This window comes from Haematobia irritans, chromosome 4, assembly GCF_050003625.1.
Source record: "Haematobia irritans isolate KBUSLIRL chromosome 4, ASM5000362v1, whole genome shotgun sequence".
In the NCBI taxonomy this organism is placed as follows: domain Eukaryota; kingdom Metazoa; phylum Arthropoda; class Insecta; order Diptera; family Muscidae; genus Haematobia; species Haematobia irritans.
In genome coordinates, this window is record NC_134400.1 from 202,858,228 (window position 1) to 202,870,497 (window position 12,270).

At 34.9% G+C, this 12,270-nt stretch overlaps 1 protein-coding gene across 5 annotated transcripts in view; it reads left to right on the top strand.

Moving 5' to 3' along the window:
• The first annotated feature begins 1,298 nt into the window (after positions 1-1,298).
• promL (prominin-like) overlaps positions 1,299-12,270 on the top strand; it is a 112,404-nt gene continuing 101,432 nt past the window's right edge. For 4 of the 5 annotated variants that reach the window (XM_075307920.1, XM_075307922.1, XM_075307924.1 and 1 more), the window contains exon 1: positions 1,300-1,492. The gene's annotated coding sequence lies outside the window, so the exon portion shown is untranslated. Of the gene's footprint in view, positions 1,493-12,270 lie in introns of all 5 variants that reach the window. The other variant, XM_075307921.1, reaches the window with a different exon arrangement.

Genomic DNA, 12,270 nt, shown 5'->3' on the forward strand with positions numbered 1-12,270 from the left:
AAGTTCAGTTCTTCCATTTTTGGCAACAAAAAGTTTGTTAGCATCGAACGATAGCGATCGCCATTCACCGTAACGTTGCGTCCAACAGCATCTTTGAAAAAATACGGTCCAATGATTCCACCAGCGTACAAACCACACCAAACAGTGCATTTTTCGGGATGCATGGGCAGTTCTTGAACGGCTTCTGGTTGCTCTTCACTCCAAATGCGGCAATTTTGCTTATTTACGTAGCCATTCAACCAGAAATGAGCCTCATCGCTGAACAAAATTTGTCGATAAAAAAGCGGATTTTCTGCCAACTTTTCTAGGGCCCATTCACTGAAAATTCGACGTTGTGGCTCGTTAGTAAGTCTATTCATGATGAAATGTCAAAGCATACTGAGCATCTTTCTCTTTGACACCATGTCTGAAATCCCACGTGATCTGTCAAATACTAATGCATGAAAATCCTAACCTCAAAAGAATCACCCTTTACAATAAGCTTGACGGCGAATAATTCCCTTTTTTACGTTTCCTAGCCTTTTTGTTGTCAATACAGCACGCTTTGACAATATTAAACAATGAAGTTGAATAAAAACATACAATGGCTTGTTATTTGTTGAGTTATTTCAAGAAAAAATAATCTACACGTGTCCAGGCAACAGATATTCCTAGTGGTGAGTTAAAAAAATTGATAAGCGATGGCAACACTATACCAGTTTTCGCCAAGGAGTTAGAATAAGTTTTAATTTAGCGACACGCCGCTAGCCGTCACGGTATTCCGTCGCGGATTTTGGGCTTCCCATAAGAAATACACGTAAATAAGTGTTCGCCTACCGCCTATCGCTATGGTTATATTTACACACGTATATGATTGTTTTCAACGTACTGGGGATTCTCAGAAGCGCCCCCAAATTCAAAAAATGTTGGCAGGGTAATGACGGCGCTTTTCCGACGAGTTTTTGATGTCGTATATGATTGTTTTCGACGTAGTGGGGATTCTCAGAAGCGCCCCCAAATTCGAAAAATGCTGGTAGGGATATCATAGTCTTGTGAACGACACATTGCAAATCATTGCCTAAGTGCTCTATAAGTGGCAACGTTCCCTTACTCTATGTTTCTTTGTGTTATCACACCATTGTGAATGTTATGTGAAGAAGAAAAAATAAACAATGCTATACATTGCCATATCGCTTAGTTTTTCTCTTGCCAAGCCCCATTTCCTACCGAACTAAAAGTCGTTCGAAATCACATTGTTATTGATAGAAACACTGCGGCTTTGAACTCTAATTAGCAGCAACGACGAGCACAATAAGAAGTCGAATAGTCCAATTTTGTATTTCGGGTGAGAGAGTTGTTGTTTCGGTCCGTTCGCGGTGGGATGCAAGGACTTTGCTTGCTGCATTTGAAGTGTTCGTGTGTGTGTATGCGATAGTTTTCCAAGTGAAAAAAAGAGTAAAAACCTAATTAACAAAAAAAAAAAAAAAAAACAAATTTTATTTAAAGAAAAAATGTAAGCAATACAAAAATCAATGTGCTCCAAATAATGTTACCTTTTTAACACATATTAAGAAAACCAGCATAACTAAAAATCTGCAAAATTTTCAGTAACAAAAAATAAAAAATCCTAACCCCCAGACAAAAGGAGAAAAAAAATACAGCTTTATCTGATCTTAGAATTGATACAGAATCATTCCATATAGATGAGAAAAAATCAGCTGGAAATAACCAAGTGCCTTATAGTTTAAAACATAATCCATTAGACGTTTTATTTTATTACTATATACACAAAAACTTTAATTTTTGTTCCCAATTCCGTGTAGAAAAAGTTTTATGGGTTTGTATGTTGCTGCTTTTCCCGTGTCCATGGATGTATAGTGTTGTTTTTTTTATTCAACATTACACACATCTCACCTCCCACTGCGCACAAATAATGTTCGCGAGAACATACATCCGTTCAGAACGTGTAGCACGACAACGACGACTCTCACTTAATTCACAGTCTCAGCTTACGAGTCTCGAGCTTGATTTCTTTTGTTTATTATTGTCAAGCAGAAGAAGAAATCGAGATAGACGACTTATAAGCAAAGACTATTAATAAAGAAGACATGAGATCAGCTTGCTCTTCCTCTTTTTCTTGAAAAAACAGAGATTAATATCATACATGTTCCATGAGACGTTGCAACTTTTTTTCGGTTTCTCTTTTCATTTTGCATTCGTAACAAAACTTAATTCGCTTATTTTAGCAATTTTTTTAACTCTTAAACGAACAAAAACACTTTATGAAACATTTTATTAATAATTTAGTGCAACCGACACAGAAATTTGCGTGAAATGTTGGAGAAAATAGCTAAATAAAAATTGTCTGCATCAAACCAGTAAGTTCGGAGTGCTTTTCCAACAAGTATGATATTAATCTCTGTTTTCTAGTACTAACACTATCAAAGCCCATTTCATGTCTTCTTTATTAATAGTCTTTGCTTATAAGAAACAGTGTTTATAATGATTTTTTTTTCTTCTTTGGATTTCTTCTCTTCCACAGTGTCTTTTGTGGTGGTTTCTCATAAATGAAGAAAACATAAAAGAACATGGATAAGTGTAGAATGTGTGCATGTATGTTTTATGTTAGTTTATGTTGAATGGGTTCTTTTTATATATAAGGTGAAAGAGGAACTATTGAAGTACACAATAATAATTGTAATAATAATATGAACACTTGACAAAAAGAAGTACCTAGCATGTGTGTGCTTAAGTATTTGTTGATGTGTGTGCTGCTTATGCTTCTTCTTCGTATTCCATACAGAACACAGCCCCAACATCCTCTCAAGTAGGGATTGTCGTACTATACAAAAAATTAGGTGGTGTATCCTGTGTTTTAGTTTAAATATTTTATGGCATCGAATTATTTTTGAATTGTCATAAAAAATTATTTTTTCATTCTTGATTGATTTTAATTCAATAAATAAAGACACATTAATTGGCGACGAGATTAAAAAATATATAATGGAACAAGCGTTTGAACAAATTTTGGAACGTCAGCAAGCTTGGGCACAGTAAATGCTGACACAGCAGCAGGAATTCTTTGCAAGTGTATTGAACCAGCCTATAGCTAGTCCAGCTGTTAGGTCCGAAATTTCATCACTTTGAAGAAGAAGTGACCGAATTTTATTCCTATAAGAGACAACTAGAGGAACGTTTTAAAGCTTATGGAGTTGATGATGACGGTCGCAAAAGATCACCACCGTAGAATGGTGGCGGGGGTATAATAAATTTGTCATTCCGTTTGTAACACATCAAAATATCGATTTCCGACTATATAAAGTATATATATATATTCTTGATCAGGGAGAAATTCTAAGACGATATAACCATGTCCGTCTGTCTGTTGTAATCACGCTACAGTCTTCAATAATGAAGCAATCGTGCTGAAATTTTGCACAAAATCGATTTCCGACTATATAAAGTATATATATATTCTTGATCAGGGAGAAATTCTAAGACGATATAACCATGTCCGTCTGTCTGTTGTAATCACGCTACGGTCTTCAATAATGAAGCAATCGTGCTGAAATTTTGCACAAACTCGTCTTTTGTCTGCAGGCTGGTCAAGTTCGAAGATGGGCTATATCGGTCCATATAAACCGACCTCCCGATATGGGGTCTTGGGCTTATAGCAATCGTAGTTTTTATCCAATTTGCCTGAATTTTGAAATCTAGAAGTATGTTATGACAATTAAGAGGTGTGCCAAAAATTGTGAGTATCGGTCCATATTTTGGTATAGCCCCTATATAGACCGAACTCTCGATTTTACTTCTTGTGCTTATAGAAACCGTAGTTTTTAACCAATTTGCCTAAAATTGGTAATCTGGAGTTATTTTCGAACCATAAATAGGTGTGCCAAAGAATGTGAGTATCGGGTCATGTTTTGGTATAGCCCCCATATAGACCGATCTCCCGATTTTACTTCTTGGGCTTATAGAAACCGCAGTTTTTATTCAATTTACATGAAATTTGAAATCTAAAGGTATTGTTGGACCACAAATACGTGTGCCAAAAATTGTGAGTATCAGTCCATATTTTGGTATAGCCCCCATATCGACCGATCTCCCGATTTTACTTCTTGGGCTTATAGAAATCGTAGTTTTTATCCAATTTGCCTGAAATTTTAAATCTAGAGGTATTTTATGACCATAAAGAGGTGTGCCAAAAATGGTGAGTATAGATCCATGTTTTGGTATAGCCCCCATATAGACCGATCTCCCAATTTTTCTTCTTGGGCTTCTACAATCCGCAGTTTTTATTCAATTTACCTAGAAATCGAAATCTAGAAGTATTTTAGAACCATAAAGAGATGTGCGATAATGGTGAGCATCGGTCCATGTTTTGGTATGGTCCCCATACCTACCGATTTGGGGTCTTGGTCTTATAGAAACCGTAGTTTTTATCCAATTTGCCTGAAATTGGAAATCTAGAGATATTTTTGGGCCATAAAGAGGTGTGCTGAAAACAGTGAGTATAGGTCCATATCTTAGTGTAGCCCCCATAAGAACGATCTCCCGAATTAACTCCTTGAGTTTTTAGAAACCGTAGTTTTTATCCGATTTGCCTGAAATTGTAAATATTCTGGTATTTTAGGCTCACAAAAACGTGTATCGGATTAAGTTTTTATCGGTCCATTTGATATTGCCTCCATATAGACCGATTTCACTTCTTGAGGGTATAGAAGGCGCACTGATCATGAAAATTGCTTGAAACTCAATGTAAAATTTCCACATTTTACTTTTCGGGTGAAAATCTACAGATTTAAGATTTCAAATCAAGACGTTATTTTATAATTTTCTTGCACACTTACAAGAGATGTTAATGATTCCTCTAAAACTCAAACATAAATGGTTCTTATAAATCGAGAATCTGATATAGTCTTCATAGGTAAAATCTTTGAATTTATCTTCAGGAAGTGTAATGGTTGAACTGCTCTGTTTGATCTGTCCTCAAACCACCCTGAAATTTCAAAGGAAACCCTAATATTTGTGGTGGTGGTTATTTAAGATTCGGCCAGGCCGTACTTACTGCTGTATATACTTGTTATTATCTTGAATTGGGGAGACCAACAAGAGAGTTCATTTCAAGAATTGAAAATACAGCTAGTAGAAATAGCAGAACTAGTACATTATGATGGGTATTGTTTTAGCAACTGATGCTTCGTCGTATGGATTGGGTGCTGTAATATCACACAAATTCCCTGATGGACCAGAACGACCGATTGCCTATGCCTCAAAAACCCTATCAGATAGCCAGATAGAAAAAGAAGCTCTATCTATTATCTTTGGTGTTCGAAAATTCCATGGGTATTTATATGGACGGGAATTCATATTAGTGAAAGATAATAAACCGCTGGTCACTATCTTTGGTCCAACGAAAGGAATTTCAACAACCACGGCGAATCGACTACAGAGGTAGGCCGTGATCCTTTCTGGATATAATTATACAATAAAGTATAAAGGAACTATACACCACGGAAATGCTAATGCATTGTCCAGATTACCTTACAAAGAGGATAAAAAATTTGATGAGGCAGTAGAGGGAAATGAGGATCATGTTATAGCAAGTTTAGAAAATTTCCCCGTTAATGCAAAACAAGTCGCAGAGCACTCTAAAAAAGATCCAATATTACGAATAGTTTTAAACTGGGTACTAGATGGGTGGCCCGAAAAAGTGACTGACAAAGACTTCATGCCGTATTTGCATAATCAATATAACCTTACACATCGCGATGGAGTCTTGATTATGCAGACAGACTATAACCGGCCTACGTGAATTTGATCAACCACAGAAGCGGTACACGACTAGTCCTGGTGTGTATGGACCAGTTCGAGGTCTGGTCAAAACTTATGGAAGGGACCGGTCAATTTAACATGGTTTTCCCATTGACGGGGTAAATTTACATTTTAGGACGCGTCTTGGACTCATCCCAAAGGACACGTCCTGGGACAATTTAGCAGGAGCACCTCATACACAGGTCCTCAGTAACCAGTCTCGGATAAACTCTTAGAAATCTGTTTCAATTTGGGCATCCCAATCGAACCCGAAATGAAAAAAAAAAACTTTTGAAATATGTCGAACAATAGGTTATTCTGATAATTCTATTTTTACTAATTGTGAAAATGCTTGATATTAAAATCTTAATGGATCTAAGATTTTATTATTAAGCGAGTGTGGAAATAAATAAATTGCGGCTATTTACAAATTGCTACTAACAGGAGCACAGTTACCAGTTCTGTGATAGGTCCGTCAATGGCAATTTTCACCAATTTCCCATAGGTCGTATAGTTATTCCAAAGCAGTTACGTTCTAGAGATGATGCATGAAGGTCATTGTGGTATTGTTCGCATGAAACAGATAAGTAGACTTTTTTGTTGGTGAATGAATAAAGGTGAATGACTTGAATAAATGAAAATTTAATAATTTGCCTATTTTATACAAAAAAAAAATACATTGCATAATAAGGAATACACGTAAATGTTGTTTGCGTTTTACATTTGCCCTATTTCTTTGATTTTTTCTACCTGTTTATATGAAATTTTTCTAATTTGCTGGCAGCATTCTTAAAATGTACTTTCTGTACATACTCTTGTATATATATATTTTTAATACATCACATTTGCCTTTTATTCGATTCGATTTGGTCCTTTAGTGTATTTTGTCTTCATTTCAATTATCCTTCAAGTAGACTTATTTTGTTATCATCAAACGTTCAAATACGGCATCTCTATTTACATCCTCTCATGAAATAAATTGACATCCCATAGTACGATTATGCTGAGATGCGAAAAGAGATTGCGTATGCGTGAGAGAAAGAGAGAGAGTAAAAAAATGTGTCAAGCAATGATGGAAAGAAAACCAGCATTAAAATAATTCAGATGTTCGCTCCATCATACGAAAACAAACTAAATTTTTGAACTATATTTAACGGTATTCCTCCCCTTTGCTATGGTACAATCCAACTTACACAAAATATTTATTTGAATGCATGTATCAAAGTGTGTGTGGGGGGCTGTATGTGGACGCGTTTGTAAATAAAATACAAATCTCAAGCTAACGGTCAGAATCAGCAATAGTGAGTGAGTGACAAGACAAGCAGCCACCAGCTAGTAGCATTCGGCGACATTCGGTAGTAACGACCAACAGAACATAAAAAAATAGAATAACAACAACAAAATATTGGGAGCTAGCAGCAACACCAAAGAACATATTGTGGTGTTTCGCCACAGCTAATTGGATTTGTGTGTATAACAACAATATACAAAAACAACAACAACAACGAAACGACAATAATATTGTATATATTTATATAGACGCATAGATATGATGTACTTATTTTACACATCTATGTACATCATCATCATCATCAGTGGATTAAACTTTTAACTAAATGATTTGTGTATCTCAAGTGGATGTTTGTGTGTGTGTTTGTATATGAGCGTGTGATATCAATCTGTGCTAATATGAACTTCATTCATATGTCGTTGGTCGCGCTCCCATTTGGTTGTTGGTAAATATGTTTGAATGTATCATATGTATGTATTTATGTATGTACTTTCATCCAAAAAGGGCAAATTGTTCTTTTCATTTTTAGTTGTTATGTTGCGGTAGTGCTTTTTCTTATTTCTCAACTATGCAATGTCATCATTTACACTTCTATAGATAATGTGCTCCAATTCCAAATAAACAGACAATCGCAGCAACACAATTTTCTTCATACCTATTTCTCTACTTACATTTATACATCGTACATACATACATCAGCCGCAGTGGTTAAACCTCTAACCTCAAACTGTGTACAAGTGATTTGTTCTTTTGTATAGGTGGTATGTTTATTGGTGTTTGTTGTTGTTGTGGCTACCTCCTTTCCTTCGTAAAATGGGTAAATTTCTCTTTCTCAATAAATACCTGAGTGTGTTTGTGTGTATGCTGTGTTAATCATGAATGTAATCGAAGGTAAACTGGATATATGTATTTACCACATGTTGAAAATACCCAATCTCACAGCTGCCCACCCCTTAAAAAAACAAGTATTTGCACTTTCATTTCTTCGATTGTAGTACCATGACAAAAAAGGCTGATTTATTATTTTCTCCTTTTTTATAAGAATGATGAATTTACATTAAACTCCGAGATTCAAATTAAAAAAAAACATAGTTTTGCAAATAATTCATTGCATAGAATGTTACCAACGACAGCATGTTTTTTTTGGAGGGGACTGTACAATGTGCAATGTATAGTGCAGTTGATACAAAGTTTTACCAACTTTATAATCTTTGCTTCAAAATTTGGTTTTATTAAATTTAGGACACATAGTTTGGAAATTTGCGTCGCTTTGTTAAAGTCAAATGTCTTTGAACTAAGGTAAATTTTCCTTAAAGGAAAGAAACACATTTCCTAAAATTAGCTGAAATATTGAACCTTTAGATTTAAGACAGAAATGCTTCAAATATAGGCTAAGACTTATTTTGAAGATTTTGCATTTTTTGTTAATTTTTTTTTTTTTTGGAATTAAGAAAACATTTTTTACTATGAAGTAACCGTTATAATTTGAATTTTTAAACTGGCATTTGTTTTTACGTGAATAGCTTAATCAAATAACAGATTGGCTGATAAGTCCCCGGTCTAACAAAGAAAAACACATTTTTTTTTTCAAAATTCGATACAACGATTATAACGACCTTCCAATTTTTTGATACCATTTTGGTAGTACTCCTTCGGGTTTGCCTCAAAATAGGCCTCAGTTTTGGCGATCACCTCTTCGTTGCAGCCAAATTTTTTTCTTGCGAGCATCCTTTTGAGGTCTGGGAATACGGTGAGTGGGGAAGCAATTCGAAGCCCAATTCATGAATTTTTGCCATCGTTCTCAATGACTTGTGGCACGGTGCGTTGTCTTGGTGAAACAACACTTTTTTCTTCTTCATATGGGGCCATTTTGCCGCGATTTCGACCTTCAAACGCTCCATATAATAGTCACTGTTGATGGTTTTTCCCTTCTCAAGATAATCGATAAAAATTATTCCATGCGCATCCCAAAAAACAGAGGCCATTACTTTGCCATCGGACTTTTGAGTCTTTCCACGCTTCGGAGAAGGTTCACCGGTCGCTGTCCACACAGCCGACTGTCGATTAGACTCAGGAGTGTAGTGATGGCGCCATCATCCATTGTCACATATCGACGGAAAAACTCGGGTGTATTACGAGTTAACAGCTACAAACACCGCTCAGAATCATCAACACGTAATTTTTATCGATTATCTTGAGAAGGGAAAAACCATCAACAGTGACTATTATATGGCGTTATTGGAGCGTTTGAAGGTCGAAATCGCCGCAAAACGGCCCCATATGAAGAAGAAAAAAGTGTTGTTCCACCAAGACAACGCACCGTGCCACAAGTCATTGAGAACGATGGCAAAAATTCATGAATTGGGCTTCGAATTGCTTCCCCACCCACCGTATTCTCCAGATCTGGCCCCCAGCGACTTTTTCTTGTTCTCAGACCTCAAAAGGATGCTCGCAGGGAAAAAATTTGGCTGCAATGAAGAGGTGATCACCGAAACTGAGTCATATTTTGAGGCAAAACCGAAGGAGTACTACCAAAATGGTTTCAAAAAATTGGAAGGTCGTTATAATCGTTGTATCGCTCTATGTTGAATAATAAAAACGAATTTTGACGAAAAAATGTGTTTTTCTTTGTTAGACCGGGGACTTATCAGCCAACCTGTTAGTCATGGGCAAAATTCGGACTCATCGTTCCTTTTGTACAAAGGAACTAGTTCCTTCAAATCGTTCCATCGTTCCTTTTCGTTCAGGATTTTTATAATTGTCATCACTGTCATCTACTAAAGGCAGACATGACATTGTTTGTTTACTTTGTGTAACGAAGTTCGTGGTCAATTGAAAGATACAAAAATATGGAAAATTTAGTGAAATTACTTCAAATAGTTTATAGTAAGAAAAAATAATGAAAGGAATGGAAAATTTAAGGAAGTAACTAAACTCAGGAAGCCAAACTCTTTGGATGGATTTTTGGATTTAATAATACTATACTCTGTGCAAAATTATTCATTGCAAGTAATTACAATTTTTTTTGTCGTTTTCGAAGAGCCTGAGATGGAATTAATGATTCTATTAAATAGCAGCATATCAATCAATGATTTAAATACATACGCGCCAAAAATGAATGAATTGGGAAATAGCTCAAACAAAAGTAAAAAAATCAAACTGCGATCCGCGTAACGATGGAGCGTAAATTGAAAATAAAACTAAATGACAAAAGGAACGATGAGAACGAAAGAGATGGAACTAGTGACAGTCGTTCCTTTTAGTGAACCGTTCATTGGAACTAGTTCGTTCCGGAACGACACAAGACTATTGAGTAATGATCAAATTAAAAGTTGGTTATATCGAGTAGAATTTAATTCATTCTGAAATTAAGTTTACTTCCATGCATTTTTGTGATGTGGATAAGTAAACCTGTGAAACTGTAAATTGAGGCTTGTTTCCAAGTCATTAGACTTATGGCGATTTCGATTGGAAAAAAAGGTGCAACATTCTCGAAATTGATTGCCAAAAAAAGGACACTGTCATAGATTTTGGATCCTGTATCCCTCCCAATATTATGAATTAACAATGACTTTGGAATGACACTATTATTTGAGCGAAAATACAATGAGGGAAAAAGTAGTGTAACACCAGGGCAACATATTTTTTGCGAAACGAAACGGCCTTAGATTAAAGCCACCAAACTTTTGCTAGGGATCGAAAACATTGTTATTAAAGTACCCTTATACAACGGCGAAATTTAGAACTTCAATTTCCTTAAATTTTATAAGATTTTTTTTTTTAATTAGAATTATGTCTAACATAGTTTAGTTAAATATTTTTTAATATAGTTTAGTAAAAAATAATTCTAAAATTAATCTTCATTTTCCTTCTTGATGATTTCACATTTTTTTTTTGAGTGTAAGTAAATTGATATTTATGCATAGGGGTCGTATTGTAATTATCCAACAAGACCTTCAAAATGACATTAATAAAAAGATAACATTGAACTAAAAATTGCAACGAATATTCTTTTTGGTGTGCTGTAATCAGTTGGGTGATGTAAGATTATTTTTTTTTTGTTATTTGCATTTCATATTGCTGAGATTTAAATTTTATTGTGCTGTTGCAATTGTTAACAGTTAAACATTTCGATAATTATCGTATGACTTCGCGTGTAAGGGTGACTAGCTTCTATATAGAACTCTATGTAAATAAAGCGCCAAAAATATTGCAGAGCTTTGTCTACAGAGCATCATTCAAGTTCGAGAGATAGCAATGTACAGTGGGCCACAGCACACAACTTCAACTAATGATTATAGCAGTGTTGCCAATTTGGTGCTTTTAGCACCAACTTAGTGCTTTTTGATTTCTAAAAAGATCCAAATTGCCTTTTTGGTGCCTTTTCAAAAAAAGCACCAACTTGGTGCTTTCTGGCATTTTCATTTAGTGCTTTTGGTGCTTTTTTATTTTGAACAGTATTAAGTTTAATTGATACAAAAATGTTGATTAGACTTTCAAGAGCCGAAGAAACTCAAATTTATTGCCAAATATAGAATTTGATTGTTATGAAGTTGGTATTGATTATTTTTTAATTAATATTGTTATTTAGGGTATTCTGTAGGAAAGTCGAACGATGAGTGGCCGAATTTTTGAATTTGGTAAAGATGTCATTAAAAACGTTGTATTAAATTCACAAAAGCACGCAGAATTGGAATAAGCAATAGACTTCTTCCATATATTAATATTTTGAAAGTTGAAAAACATGACTGATCAAAATGAATTGGACGAAAGCATTAAAACTGATCAAAGTGTATACTTAAATAGCGGTTCATAATGGTGAGTACTAAGTTCGAGTTTTGCCGCTGAAGTGAAAACGATATCAGTAAAAACGGTATAAAATTATGCATATTTGCCGCAAATTTTATTATAATGGGGAATAGCCAAAAGCAAATTTTCACAAAGTTTGTATTGCTTAAAATGATCTTAATACCCACCTTAACTTCTTAAAATTCAATTCATAATACATCTTCGGAAGATTTTTTTTTTTTTTTTTTTTTTTTTTTTTTTAGTAGAGCATTTCATTAATTTTCGATTTTGTGGTGGAAGGTGGTATGTTAGAATTTATAATATATTTTTGGTGCTTTTTGGCCTTGGGGAGTTGGCAACACTGGATTATAGTATGTGTATAAAATTTGATAGTT